This window comes from Lineus longissimus, chromosome 1 (assembly GCF_910592395.1).
Source record: "Lineus longissimus chromosome 1, tnLinLong1.2, whole genome shotgun sequence".
In the NCBI taxonomy this organism is placed as follows: Eukaryota; Metazoa; Nemertea; class Pilidiophora; order Heteronemertea; family Lineidae; genus Lineus; species Lineus longissimus.
The window spans coordinates 14,204,295-14,218,565 of record NC_088308.1 but is presented as its reverse complement, the minus strand read 5'-3'; the positions used below and the strand labels follow the sequence as shown (position 1 = coordinate 14,218,565).

The 14,271-nt window shown below is 39.1% G+C and overlaps 1 long non-coding RNA gene across 1 annotated transcript in view; it reads right to left on the bottom strand.

Annotated features, from left to right (window-relative positions):
* The window catches only part of LOC135488726 (uncharacterized), a 205,003-nt gene that overhangs the window by 162,491 nt on the left and 28,241 nt on the right, over positions 1-14,271 (bottom strand). The window lies entirely within an intron of this gene.

Here is a 14,271-nt window from a genome sequence, read left to right as displayed (position 1 = left end):
TCATATTTGGTGTATTCATATTTGATGCAGTCATACTCGATGTATTCATAGATGATTCCTCATGACAATGACCTAAAGTAATAAGTGTTGTTGAGGCAAGTGCAGTTAATGGTCCCATTCTCAAACTCAACCATCCAAGCCATTTATCCAACTCGTTAGTTATCAAATAATCATTTCTAAGATCATGGTAAAGATTATCTTCATCATCTATTGGTAATAACCACCTTGATAATTTAGTGTAAGCTTTAATTACTGTCTTACCCAAAGAATCATTAAGTCTGGCAGCCATCTTTGTTTCATACATTCTATGGTGTTTTAAGATTTCTTTTTCAGTCATATTATCTAAGTCATTAAAAGTTATTTGTTTATTAAGGAAATCCTTGCTTTTACCAGTTGCAACTAGAATCTCTAAGTCTTGTTTGGCTTTAAGGCCACTATCAGTCAAATAGTTCAAATTTTGTTGATTGCTAGTCGGACTTTGTCCTGAGAGCGTAGCTCAGTTGAGCCTAGTTGGCAACTAGAATTGACTATTCCTTGACTGGGATTAACTATTCCTTGACTAGGATTAACAAAATTTGAACTATTCAACTGCTTGTTTGAAACTTGTTGATTTGTAGAGCAGTTCTGTTGAAAGTTAGTTCTGTTTTGTTGGTAACTACCAGTGTTCTGTTGGTTAGAAGCCCCAACTCGAGCTAAGCTCTCAGGACTCATAACACCAATCTGTTTCATCTGTTGTTCAATCACTGCAGATGTCTGACTATTCATTTGCTGATTATTCATTTAAAATTATGGAAAAATGACTGTTAAGTGCAAAATGCTGTTTTCACAACTTTATTGCATCTTAACACTAGCTCGAGCTATGCTCTCAGGACGAAGTCCGGCTCGAGCTGTGCTCTCAGGACGAAGTCCGGCTCGAGCTGTGCTCTCAGGACGAAGTCTGGCTGGTGTAAACTTAATATTACTGATGCAGTTAATGTCTCGACCTGCACTGGCACTCAGTAAAACGTCAAACTGCTTGTCAATATCCTGGTCATATTCCTTCTCAACCTTGTAATTCTGGAAGAAAATACTTTGAGTGAAATCATACCATAATATCTCCAAATCATTTACTCGCTCCTTGTTGGTTAAAAAAGGTGTAAATATTACATAATCAATTTTCAGCGTTTTAAAGGCTTGGTGTAAAAATACCTTGTAGTTAATGGTGACCTTAACACCACAGTAATGCAGAAATCTAAGGAAAGCATAGTACACTAGTCTAAGGTCAGTGATATTCTCATCGGTTAATTGCGGTTTACCAATTGCCCTGTTAATAAATTCAATGGCAAGAAACCAATCATATTCCCCACAGTGAAATTTAAAAAGCATGGCTTCACCATGTAACCCTTGGTTACATAACTTAGAGGGGAGAGTGTTAATACCCATTTTTAGGGCTGACTGAAGAGTATTTTCATATCTCTGCTTACTAAGACATTTTCTGTGACTTGAAAAGTAGCACTGTAAATACCCTTCCACAAAGTCCTTTAAATACTTAACTGCCGATTCGGACAGCCGACTCCATCCAAGTTTCCTTAGAATACTGTCAAAGTAACGTGTCTTGTTGTCAATATTGATCTCAAGAGTTTTAAAATCATCGTCGTAAGTAGTCGAATTGCAATTGGTGCAGAATTGATACTTCACAGTTTTAGCTGCGTACCTTGCTGAATTCAAGTTTTTTTGATACTCAAAAAGTGTCCACCTTTTACAATTACGGCAGAATTGAGCATTAGTGTTGGTACTGACGTCATATTCTTTCATTCTTGGCAGGACTACTTTGATTGTCTCAGTCAGACTTCGTCTTGAGAGCATAGCTCGAGTAGGCTTATCAAATTTCCCACTGTCATAATTCTTGCTGACATTTTCTTCACTAAAATTTCTAGTCGGACGCAGTCCTGAGAGCATAGCTCGATCCATGACCCTAGGACGAATGTATCCTTTAAGATTCTCATTGTTCCACTCGAGCTCTGCTATCAGGACGAAGTCCGACTCACTAGAATAATAGTCTTTTAATGAGATGTATTTATTCATATTTACATAATAATTATTTTTTTAAACATTGTTTTGATAGAAGGTAACCTAAGACCTTTTACGTGATTTTACTGTTTTACGTGATTTTAAGGCTTTAACACCCCCAATTAAACCATAAATTATGGAGCTCACAATAGCAATAACTGCTATGATCAGATGTTCGGCTAGAAAGCCAACAACTGCACCAATTGTTTTCAGGAGAAATGATACGATAGAACCGATGATTCCCGGTAAAGCCGCAGCTGATTTCTTGGCTAGTTCTTTTAGCCATTCAGCAAACTTCTTGAGACCTTCTTTTACTTTATCTGGTATTGATGGTTTTGGTCCTGGTTCTGGTGTAGGTCCAGGAGTTGGTTCTGGTCCTGGAGTTGGTTTTACAGATTTAGTGGCACCACTTAAAGCACTACTGATACTAAGACCTAGAGTTGTAAATGTCATTACAACAGCTGTTATTATGGCGCTAATAGTTACACCATATGTCTTAAAAAGTAACTTTATTCTGTCCTTCAGAGGAATAGTTGAATCTGGTTTCTTTAGAACATCAACAATTAAACGTTTAATTCTTCTAGTTTGTGACTCCCTGTCATTGTCTAACCTCCATACCTTTGACTGTTCCTCATACAATTTGTCATTTAGTTCATCTATTTGCTTTTTCAACTCTCCTTTATCTTCAGTATCTTCTTCTACAGACTTTACATAGTCTCTTGTTAAATTATTAAGTTCTTCTTCTAGGCTTTCTATTTGCATGTCCTTATCCCTCTTTACTGCAGCTAGATCATCACCAGCCTGTTTTAACCCTCTAAGTTCTCTCAAGGCAGATTCAGTAAAACCCAGTGTTTTAAGTTCATCATCATTAGAATCAATTAATTTATCTATTGGTTGGTTTGAACTGTATACCTCATTAATTACTGCCTGTGTTTCAGGGGTTACTAATGTAGGTTGACTTACTGGTGGGTCAGGTGCAATCATACCTCTAATCATGTTAGCAAATCTAGTACCAAACTTATTCTTTAATGTGCCTTCAGAAAGGAATTTACCATCTGATTTAATTAAAGGAATGATAAAGGCATTCCCTCCATTAGGATTAGGAATTTTATTCATATTGTTCTTTTGTTGTTCTGTAAAGTTTGCTAATTCTCCTTTTGTAGGCAAGAAGTAAGGTTCCTCGTTGTGCAAATAAATACGTGTTGCTAGTTTACTTAGTTTGTTAGGGTCATATTTCCATTTACCACTTTTTTTCAATGCTGTATCAAGTTTATCCTCTTTATCATCTAGAAATGACTCCTTTTCCATCAATTCAGGGACAATACCTCTTACTCTTTCTGGAGGTGTACTTAATGAAGTTTCATCAGTAAGATTTTCACCTCCTGTGTTGTATGTTGTGCCTGGCCTTTCTGGAGTTGTAGTGAATGAAGTTTCAGTAGTAAGATTTCCACCTCCTGTGTTGTATGTTGTGCCGTCATCTTGAAAAGTTCTATTGGTTTCACTTGTATTAGGATCTATCTCATCCATTTGGATATATTCACCTCCTGTGTTGTATGTTGTGCCGGCATCTTGAAAAGTTCTATTGGTTTCACCTGTGTTGTATCTTGCGTGATAATATTGATTAATTAAATCATCCTTTCTCATTTCTAGAATTTGTTCAAAAGTTCCTGATGATGATGATGATGATTGTGAATCGTAATCATCCATTTCATAATTTTCACCTCCTTCAGCCATAATTACTTATTTATCTAACCATAAAAACAATCAATGTACCAACAACTGAGTAAAGCATGAATTTAATTGTTTTATGAGTATCATCCTCCTTCTCAACTTTGGTGTCAAGTTTAGTAGTAGTAGGAGTATTCTTTGAGGTTTCAGTTGTTTTTGGTGTATCAACATTACTATTTGGTTTATGACTGGTCTCGAGCTTTGCTCTCGGGACTTTGTCCGTCATTGATGTACCAACGCTACTCTTAACTCTTATTTTCTTAGAACTATTTCCTTCCATCAGTGGTGGTGGTAAGGTCTTTTTGTGGTTAATGTCATTCTTACCGGGTTTAGCATTTTTTGGCGCTATTAAAATGTTATTATTGTAGTTATCCAGCTTACCAATAACGAGTACCATATTTGATCCTATGACATACAATCCTGGTGATATTACATAATCTAGTCTTGTATGAGTGTCACTCACTGCTTTTTGGTATCTTTGAATTGAAGTGGGAATATCAGGATGTTGATTAATCGAATCCTTTAATAGTTTGTTAAATTCCTTCTGAGCATCCAATTCTGTACCCGGTACTCCAATTATTGGTGTTCTGGTCAACGCCTATGCACCCAGAATACAGTAAACATATGTTCTTATTGTATCATTTAACCTCTCTATTCCAGGATTAGAGAAACCATTTGATTTAAATATCATGAATTGTTGATAGGTTTGACATTCATTTTGTGTAATTACATCAAATACATTCTTGTGTCTCCTGACATGATCCTTGATGAAAATATCTGGATATTTGAAATTAGCCATTCCAGCATCCCAGTCTTTACTGAACATCGGTGGCATTCTATTTTCATGAACTTGCATGAGGAAGAAATTGATTTTAGAATCATTGATGTAATATCCGGGATCAGTTATGTTCGGGTTGTAATCCGGTACATTCCATGACCTCCAACCACCGTTATTTTCAAACACCGAGAAATCGTACTCGTCTTTTAAACCAAATTCACTCAATAACCCTCCTAGTTTCCTACGGTTAATGTTATTGTTTGTCTCATTAAAATCACTTTCACCTGGAATTGGTATCTCTAGATTCTTCATGATCTTCAATATTTGATAGTAAACATGAAACCTGTAAATTGACCTTAACAATGGGTCACTGTGATTCAAGTGATCGTCTATTGAAATACCACAACCTGTTGTAGCAAACCAAACAGCCATGTTAAATTGGTTCTGGTAAAACGATAATGGATTCTTTTCCAGTAGCAGACAGTCTTTCTTATTTTTCAGGCTCAAAAACCCAGGTGTTATCTTAGTTTCTTGTAGTCTGAAGAAGTTATTAGTATTAACAGTTACTTCTAAATTAAAGAAGTCATAGGTGAATTTACTTTTATGTTGATTTGCTATTGGATAATACATTTAATTTACTTGAATTTTTTCCTTGAATTTTGGTTAATGAAGACAGTAAAAAGGTCATTTATTTTAATGGAATAATTTCACCAGATGGAGAAAGTGTGACGTTAACATCATGTCTCCATGGACAGAATAACATTTGCCTTTAAACCATAGTGATATTAAGTTGTACAATGGCCATATCAGATGTTGCAATCATTAATTATTTGTGCTTGCAAATTACAATGGCCATATCAGATGTTGCAGTCATTAATTATTTTTGCTTGTCAAAGACATGAAAAGGCCTATTGTGTCTTAATGCGTTTATCCGACAGAATTTTAGAAAATATTTTCAGCGCTGAAAATTATTTTTGCGGTCGTTAAAATAATGTCTGGAAATTCTGTCGGATAAACGCATTAACGAACAATAGACTTTTGTAATACTTTGGGACGTGAGTATTGTTTGGTAACATATGTTACCATGTACATGCAGACACTGTCAACATTATTTTAAATAGATTCAAGCAACAATGATTAATCACTGTAACAGCTGTATTGTAGGCCTACAGCATTTATTGGAATACGCTGGGACTATCAAGATGTGCGAACTTCAAGGGTTCATTTCTCTGCCATTTCTCAATGGATATTTGCAATGATGTATCCTTGGAAAGCTATTGACGTGTACTTTCTGTTGGAATACAGTAAGTCATGATTACATTAACCCATTGAACTCTAGTATTCCCTTACCATTTCACTGCAACGCTTCACTGACCATTTCATGAATGATAGAATATATGTATTGTGGTGTCTGGTTCTTAGGGGTTTCTAAGCTAATTTGAGACAAAAAGGCCTGTAAGGGCTTTTGTTAAAATAGCTTAGAATTACCTAGATTCCTACCACCACAATACATATATTCTAGCGTCTCTGCCCAGTCGAGTTTCCGGAGATGACAACTTCCGTCTGGTAACGCTGAGATGAACGTCTGGTTATGCTGAGATGAATCCAGCCAAGCAGTTACAACCGTGGGTGATGATATCCGTCTATAACCGTTAAAAGTTGACATTTGACATTGTGTGGTGAAATTACACTGAGAGAGTGATCTAAAAAGTTAGTGTTGGTCAGTGTACTCATTGTCTGGTGACTTGCTAATTTTCTGATCGGGATGTCCTTGGCATTTTCAATTGCCTGTGTTTTTTTGGGGGAAAAAACTTTGGGTTTCACCACCTGATATACACTGATCAATTCTATTCTTAGAAGTGAACTCTAGGACACTTAATGACTCGGTGCGAGTTTTGAACATTGATTGAAAAGTGAGAACACTCAATGGAGTGTCAGTATCCGAACTTTCTACAGTGCGAAAAATATCGGAATTGAGATAGAGACTAGCGGGTATCGGTAAAGGGAGAAAAGCTTCTGAGAAAAGCTTCTGTTACATTATTCTGAGCCATGTTTTTAAGCAATGTAGAACCCAAGGGGTTAAAAATTTGGATCTCCTTTGGAGGAGAAGTTTACTCCAGTTTCCAGTGGGGAAACAATTTAAGTTTAATAGGTTTTCTCATTTACCATCCCTAAAGAGTCGATTCTTGATTGAGAATTATTCTGGACTTATGATAGTGACTTTCGAAGGATGAGAACATTGAGGAATTCATGAGCAACTTGGATTACTTGAGCTCAAATTCAGTGGGTGTTAGATTCCGATTGGATTGTAAAATCTAAAAGAGTACTAGTAATTTACTACAGGAGTGATATATTTCAGTTAATAGTGTTCACCTATTCTTATCTTTAATGTGTTCTTTTGGTGAACTATTGTGTATTCTAAACTGTCTTTTCATTTGATCAATGGGATGTTTGAAGGGCCATCTTCCGTTATTTTTAGTTGGAAGATTTGCCAAGATTGTTTAACCCTTTCGCTGCGGCAGGCTTTTTTCGACGTGTACCGCCCCGTGCGGGAGCATTTTCGGCAAAAATGGGAAAAAATGAAATTTTTCAGAACCATTTTTTTTCGACTTTCTATGGTCTATTGTGATGCCCCATGATGTTTTATGAAGGAAATAAACAATATTTTGTATCAAAACACTCTTGAAATTTATTTTTCATGATCATTTCCATGGGGGGGTCGGGCTCGTTCAACAGGAAGATTTCGTCAAAAACGGAACATTCTGGAATTTCTTTATCTTTGTTCCAAATGAATTTCACAGGGAATCCGATATCTCTTTCATGTCCTTCTCATGTTTTTAGCCTCTGTTTATGAATGTCTATGGGGTGGGGCCTACCAAGGGGTCGGGGGGGGGGGGGGGGGGGGGGGTATGAAAGTCAAAGTGCGTTGTTCTAGTCAGCACCTCCATTAGCGGCATCGGCTGGAGGATTTGCAGGTTCATCTCTTCTGTAGTCTAGTTTTGTGTGGTACGCCTCGAAACAGTTGTCAATATGGAGGCCTGGCTGAGTTGGGCATGACTTGCAGATATAAGAAGTCTCCTTTGCTCTTCCGTTGGGGAGGAAGTCCTTCCGGGCGTAGCAGACCACGCACCTCTTGGCTGGACGTGCTCTGTTTCCCTGTGGTGGCCTCTTCATTGGGAAGTGGCGTCCAGTAAGTCTGCTGAGGGCGTCTCCGATGGCTGCACCTCGTTGTTTACGTGCTGGGGTCAATATTGCGTTCAGTATGTCGCGGATGAAGTTGAGGAAGTCCCTTTTCCCGCCTCGTAGCTGGTACAAACGATGACTGTTCAAGAGACACTGCATCAATAACCTCATAGCAACCGTCTTGTACCATTTCATGGACCTTCGAATGACCTGGTAATAATGCAACTGTTGGCCGACCATATCGACTCCACCCATAAAGCGATTGTATGCAAGGACACATGAAGGTTTCATCACGGGAGTGCCATCAGCCATTCTCTTACCCGTAGGGCGCACCGTTGCCTCGTACTTGGTCGTGAGCAAATGGACGATCTTTTGTTTTCCATCGGCTTTGTCTTGATGAGCTCTGAACTTTACAACAAGGCATTCCTTGTCCACGCATTTGTAAAACGTGGAGGTATTCTTCTCAACCTGAAGATTGACGAGCTCACGAGGGAAATTCTTCCTGTTGGTATGGATTGTCCCAGAGACGGACGTATCTCTATCGCTCAGAAAGGTAGCCAATGATGGAGATGAATAGTAATTATCTATGAACAAGTTGTGTCCTTTGTTCTGATAATTCCGCATGAGATGTGCGACAATCTGTTCAGATACGTTCAGTTCCGCTATCTCTGGTGGCTGTGGTGGCAGAGAATTAGCCCCGACGTAGACAATTAGATCCAGCGTCACACCCTTTGACGTACAAAGCTCAAAGAACTTCACCCCGTATCTGGATCGTTTGGTCCTTATGAACTGTTTGAAGTTCAGGCGTCCTTTCCAAAGAAGGAGGGATTCATCAATTGAAAGTTCCTGGGATGGACTGTAGACAGTCCGGAAGCGTTCAACGATCATATCCAGTAGTGGTCTCATCATCCAAATCATCATCCCCACTATCAGAATCCGCAAGAATTTCAAGGACAACGTTCACTGAAAACGTCTGTCTCCGAGCCCTTTTTCAACCACGTGTCATGTCCTGCCCCGTCCCCTGCCCGCCAAAATAATAGTCGATTGAGGCTCCCCTTTAGTTTTTACAATGTTATAATGATATCCACATGCGGAGAGCATTTACAGACAGTGTACTGCCCCGTGCGATCAAAAGAAAAATAATAAAAATGCTTTACCCTCATGACGTGCGGTGCACGTCAACCGCACAGGGCGGTGCATGTGGCACGACGTGCTGGGCACGTCACCCGCAGCGAAAGGGTTAAAAATAGTTTGACAGGTTCTGTCAAGAGGAGGGGAATGTTGAGAAGCAGGGTGAAGACAAGACGTTTAGGTCATTATCTTATAACCAGGTGACAGCACCATACGGTGTCTAGGTATTATTACGGTGTCAACTTCTGTTTGAGGGTTTAATTTTATTGGTAAAAATACCTAACTACTTGTACATGTTTTTAGGGGAATTTTGAGTTGCTAAGAATTGTTAATTTCTGTTGAGATGATTTTGTGAATTTGCTGCGGTCCTCGCTCGGGACGACGGCGCGACGATCTTGAAGACCTCAAAATATTAAAGACGAAATCTAACTCGATTTATGAACTTTCCCGTCCTTTCTTAACAACAGGTGGTTAGGTGTCGAAATCTTTCCACATCATTGGATAATAGCAAGTGATAACCTGACGATTTTCCATAAGTGTCTAATGAACTCCTGCCGTAGCTTAGGTGAAGTGCATTGGGTATATTGTCGTAAAGGTGTCGAACCCTTGAGGAGGGGGGGAAAAGATACGCATTGATACTTGCATAAAGGAGACCAGTCGAAATAGGTGGGTTTTCAGTCCAAAAACTTATTTCTTTCAGAAGTTAAGCACACATTATGTTAAATCTTTCCATGATGCATCATATTTCAGATCAACTTTTACAGGAGATTCGTGATGTAAAAGAGGAGTCTGAGGAGGCCAAGAAAGAGAAAAAAGGCAAGGTTGACCAGAAGATAAAGGAATTGAAAAAGAAAGGAGAGGAGGTCCGCCTTAGTTTTGTACGTACAAAACTAAGATCCCCTGATGTACAAAACTAAGACTCTGATATTTTTCTTCAAAATTTTAGTTTGGAATTGGCCTCCCCGGGTCTTAGTTTTGTACCTCGGGGATCTTAGTTTTGTACCTGGGTCTTAGTTTTGTACTTCGGGGGATCTTAGGTCTTAGGTCTTATGTCTTAGGTCTTGGTTTTGAATACACCCAAGAGAAAGGGGTGTATACAAAACCAAGACCTAAGACATAAGACCTAAGACCTAAGATCCCCCGAAGTACAAAACTAAGACCCAGGTACAAAACTAAGATCCCCGAGGTACAAAACTAAGACCCAATTCCAAACTGAAATTTTGAAGAAAAATATCAGAGTCTTAGTTTTGTACATCAGGGGATCTTAGTTTTGTACGTACAAAACTAAGATCCCCTGATGTACAAAACTAAGACCCATGATTTCTTTCCAAATTCTGCCCCTCTTTCGAATTCATTTTGATGTAGTAATATCACCTTTGAGATGCATGCAGTTGCTCCATCTGAATAATACCTCCATATGCACTATGCAGGCACGACCGGTCATCACTCTAGCATATACTCTAGCATATACGGCCTCCATCCAGCTCCACAAAAAGTGGCGAAACCGGTGCAATACTCCTTTGAGTCATTCGGAGGAGCGCCGCCATCGGAAGAGTTGGAACGAGTAAAATATGAACGTTTTCTTATCCATCAATTACATACTAACCGAGTCAAACAACGTTATTGCAATATAGGCCGTTATTTAATGAATTTACATAAATCGATCAGAATATTTTGAGAATTGTGTACAAAATATTTGTGGGAGACTTTACTGAAAATATACCAAGAAGCAAAATGAAAATGTTCCTTTGGCATTTATGTGTACAGAGTCGTCAAACACAGCTTTTACAACGAAATGAACATGGGTTGTATCAAACATCCATGCGTATGTACATGTTGCATATAACAATACATTATACACAACAGAGACTCCCTTCTTACCTCGACACACCACTAAGCTATTTCATTTATGACTTGTAAAATGGGAAATTTTTGTGGTATTTTAAATTTTGCGTTTTTTGCGAATGTCTGTAATCCGCAAAACAGGAATTCTAAATAAAGTTTATTCAAACAAATCCGTGAAAATACCGTAACCAGCCGCAAAAATTTTCCGTTTTACAATATACTACAAAAATTAATTAATTTTCTTCCAAACAATATCAATTATATTTCAACAATGAAATCGGAAATATTAGTTCCGTATACACGCATAAGCAAACTACCTGTCAATAATGATTGCATAAAATATAGTGTTGGCATAAACATCAGGACCCGCTTGCACAAAGGTGCAAGACCAATAGCCTCGGGCAGTTACCCTTTCCCGTATCAGTTCATTTTGAAAAATAATGATACAGTATGTTCATCTAACAATCAAAATAATGAGTCAACGAAACATGTATGAACTATATTCTGCAACTGCGACGCAAAGCCAAAACTAACAATGAGACTAAAAGAAACTTCATATACAACTCTGCTGACCGGTGTAATAGAATCAGATGCCCCCTGATATTAAATGCCCTCAATAATAAAACACGGCACCATTCAATAGGTCTCTAAAGAAGCCAAGACCCTTAATCCGAAGACGAACAATACAGGCTGGCATCAGTAAAGGGAGGGCATTTGATTCTATCACAACTGTGTCATCCTAATGTTCCACACGCTGGTTCTATTTTTTCGTACCAAGGATATTCTATGTTCCCCGCAGCAGCTGAAGGCATGGCAGAAGAGGCAAACTCCAAAATAAGGTCTCCAAGTTCACTTTACAAAGTAGCACTTGGTACAACATCTCGAGTCAATAGCTCCAGTAGTTACCATCCGTCAATTTACTAATTCGACCTCTGCGACCTTGAATAGTTGGTCAAATCGAAAACCCAACATTATAGCTATGTATCATCATGAGAGGTACGTACAATAAAAAATTGGCAATGATCACAACCAAGAAGCGAATTGGGCTGTATATGTGTGTGATAGTACATGTACCTTAAGTTAACTAACCTATACTGTCATGAAATGGAAAAAGCTAGTAACTCACATTTTGAAGAAAAGTGAGTTATTGCTGAAAATGAGTGCAGTACATGTATTTGATCCTGATTCTTTTGATGCAGCCCCATAAATTTCTAAGTAAAACACCATTGATGTGAAGACATTGCAATTCGTTTCCCTTTGTTAAGAAACTTTTGAAGCCCTTTTTCTCAAAACGTGGTGAATGCGAGTTACTATAGCTTTTTCCATTTCACGACAGTAATGCTTGTATACCAAGTTTAAAACCGCTGTGTCTTGTGGTTGCAATAATAGTGTTAACAAATGGACTGGCAGATAGACTGGCAGACAGACATGCAGACGTCTCTCGAATATAAACTACATGTATATACTTGACAAGCTTGAAACATGCGTGGTTTCATTTCTGGACGCACACTGAAAATTTACTTTTCATACCCAAGTTCATGGTGTAGCAGTTTGAAATGTAGGGGTTCCAATCTTGATTTGACTTCTGTTGCGATTCTAACAAATGATGCATCAAAGTATGGGAACCTTCTGAAGATACATTCTTTTTTTACGCAGTAGTACTTGGTGGTAAGTTTCCCGTGCGGTGATGGCATCATAGACTTGTTCTCTCGGTTTAGGAATTTCCATCTTTCTTGATGAGATAAGACAATGTCATAGGGAACGGCATTCTTGCTTCTTGGGAATGCAGTTTCACATTGTTTGCACTTATCTGCGGTATCTGGGATTTCATTTAGGAAGCAGACTGTCATAGGGAGGTCATTGTGGTAAATCTCTGTAAATGGGCGTGGGGGAAGGCCTAATTGTCCTGATGCTTGTTGAATAGCCGGCGGAGTCCTCGCTGGTCTCCACTGATTTTTGTTTCACCCACCCTTCTTCCCTGCAGTTTCCTTTGCTGGTACAGTGAGAGCACCCCGATTGTTTTTTTTGCTCCCATGTGTTTTCATCAAATGGTGTACATGTCTTTTTGTCATTTGCCTTTCCTCTGCTACACACAAGCTGTGCTTGCAGAGGCAATTGTACTTGTAGCATTGGCAAGTGCATGTTACATGATCCTTGTAAACCACACATTCATAGAGACCTCTCTTACAGTTGGAAGATGTAGGTGCCACTAGGTATTTCATCCTGCCGCCATTGTAGCCAAATACTGGCATCTTCTGAATGGCATCTTTGGTATTCAGCAAGCGCTCTGCCTCTTGCACCAGACCCATTATCAAATCAGTCGAGAATGCCCCTTGCATCAGTATTGACCTCAAATCAATAGAAAATTCTCGCATTTCTTGGGCTTCCTCTTCTTGGCTATCCTTTGGACCCGCCTTTGGATAAGGAATGGTCTTCCCCGCCACTACTTCTGATATGGCGATCTTGTTAAATCTGGACATATATTCCTGTCTTTGTCTATTGGTCCATGTAAACCATACTTCGGGGTCCACCAGAAGGTGCTTGGCTTCATCGGACAGAGCAAACTCTTCACCCAGCCCACAAACAGCTAATTGCGTTTGATTCTGTTGCCTTTTTTCTACTTCTTCCCACACACTGCGGACAAAAGTCAGTTTTGACAAGGGTGCTTTGTCCTTTGACTTCCCAGTTACAGACTCTTTTTGCCTAGTCAATTTATTGTTCATACTTTCCGACTGATTTGTGGTTGGTCGGCACCTCTGACCTTTGTCGTTACAGGGCATTCCTGCTTTTTCCCGCTTATCTGTTACCATGTAGTCAGCCATAATGCTCTCTCTATTCTTCAAATATAGGAACATCTTTGAACAGTATCCATCTGGTTTATCCAGCAGTTTCCTTTCTTCCTTATTGAACGGTTCCTCTAGCGTCTTGAGTAGTACATGTAGGTCTTTTCCGTCAGCGGCATCTATGATCCCTCCTGCCATGACACCATTCTCGTCAGGACAACCAAACACACTTGTCAGGAAAAAGGACTGATCACGTTTTCCACGAATGTTCAGCTGATTCAACTTTTCTTGACAGTTACCATAGAAATGTCTACAACAGCGGAGACTTGTGGCATTTGGAAGGCCATCCTTCAATGCTGATTGTAGCGCCGTCTCACCATCAGTTATAAAGCCTTTACTTCCATATTTAAACTCTGGACAAGATGTTGTGAGTCCACTTACTATTTTCTTGTATGTCTTCTCGTCCTTCCTGTGGTGAAGCGCCGTTGGTCCAAGAAATATAGGTGCCACACCAGTTCTCTTGCTCTTCAGAAGGAGGTGTCTGTATGTAACTGGTGTGACTTCAAATCTGCCGAAATTGTTAGTCGGATCAATGCTGAATGGGTAGCTTAAAATTTCATCAGTACAAAACCGAGATAGATCTGTCAACATGTATTTTCGACCGAGAACCCACAAGTCGTCCGGCCAATCGCTGTGGTGTAACAGTAAATCCTCTTTCTCTTGTTGCTTTGAATACTGCAGAAGATCAGATATCTCATCTTTTGCATCCTTCAT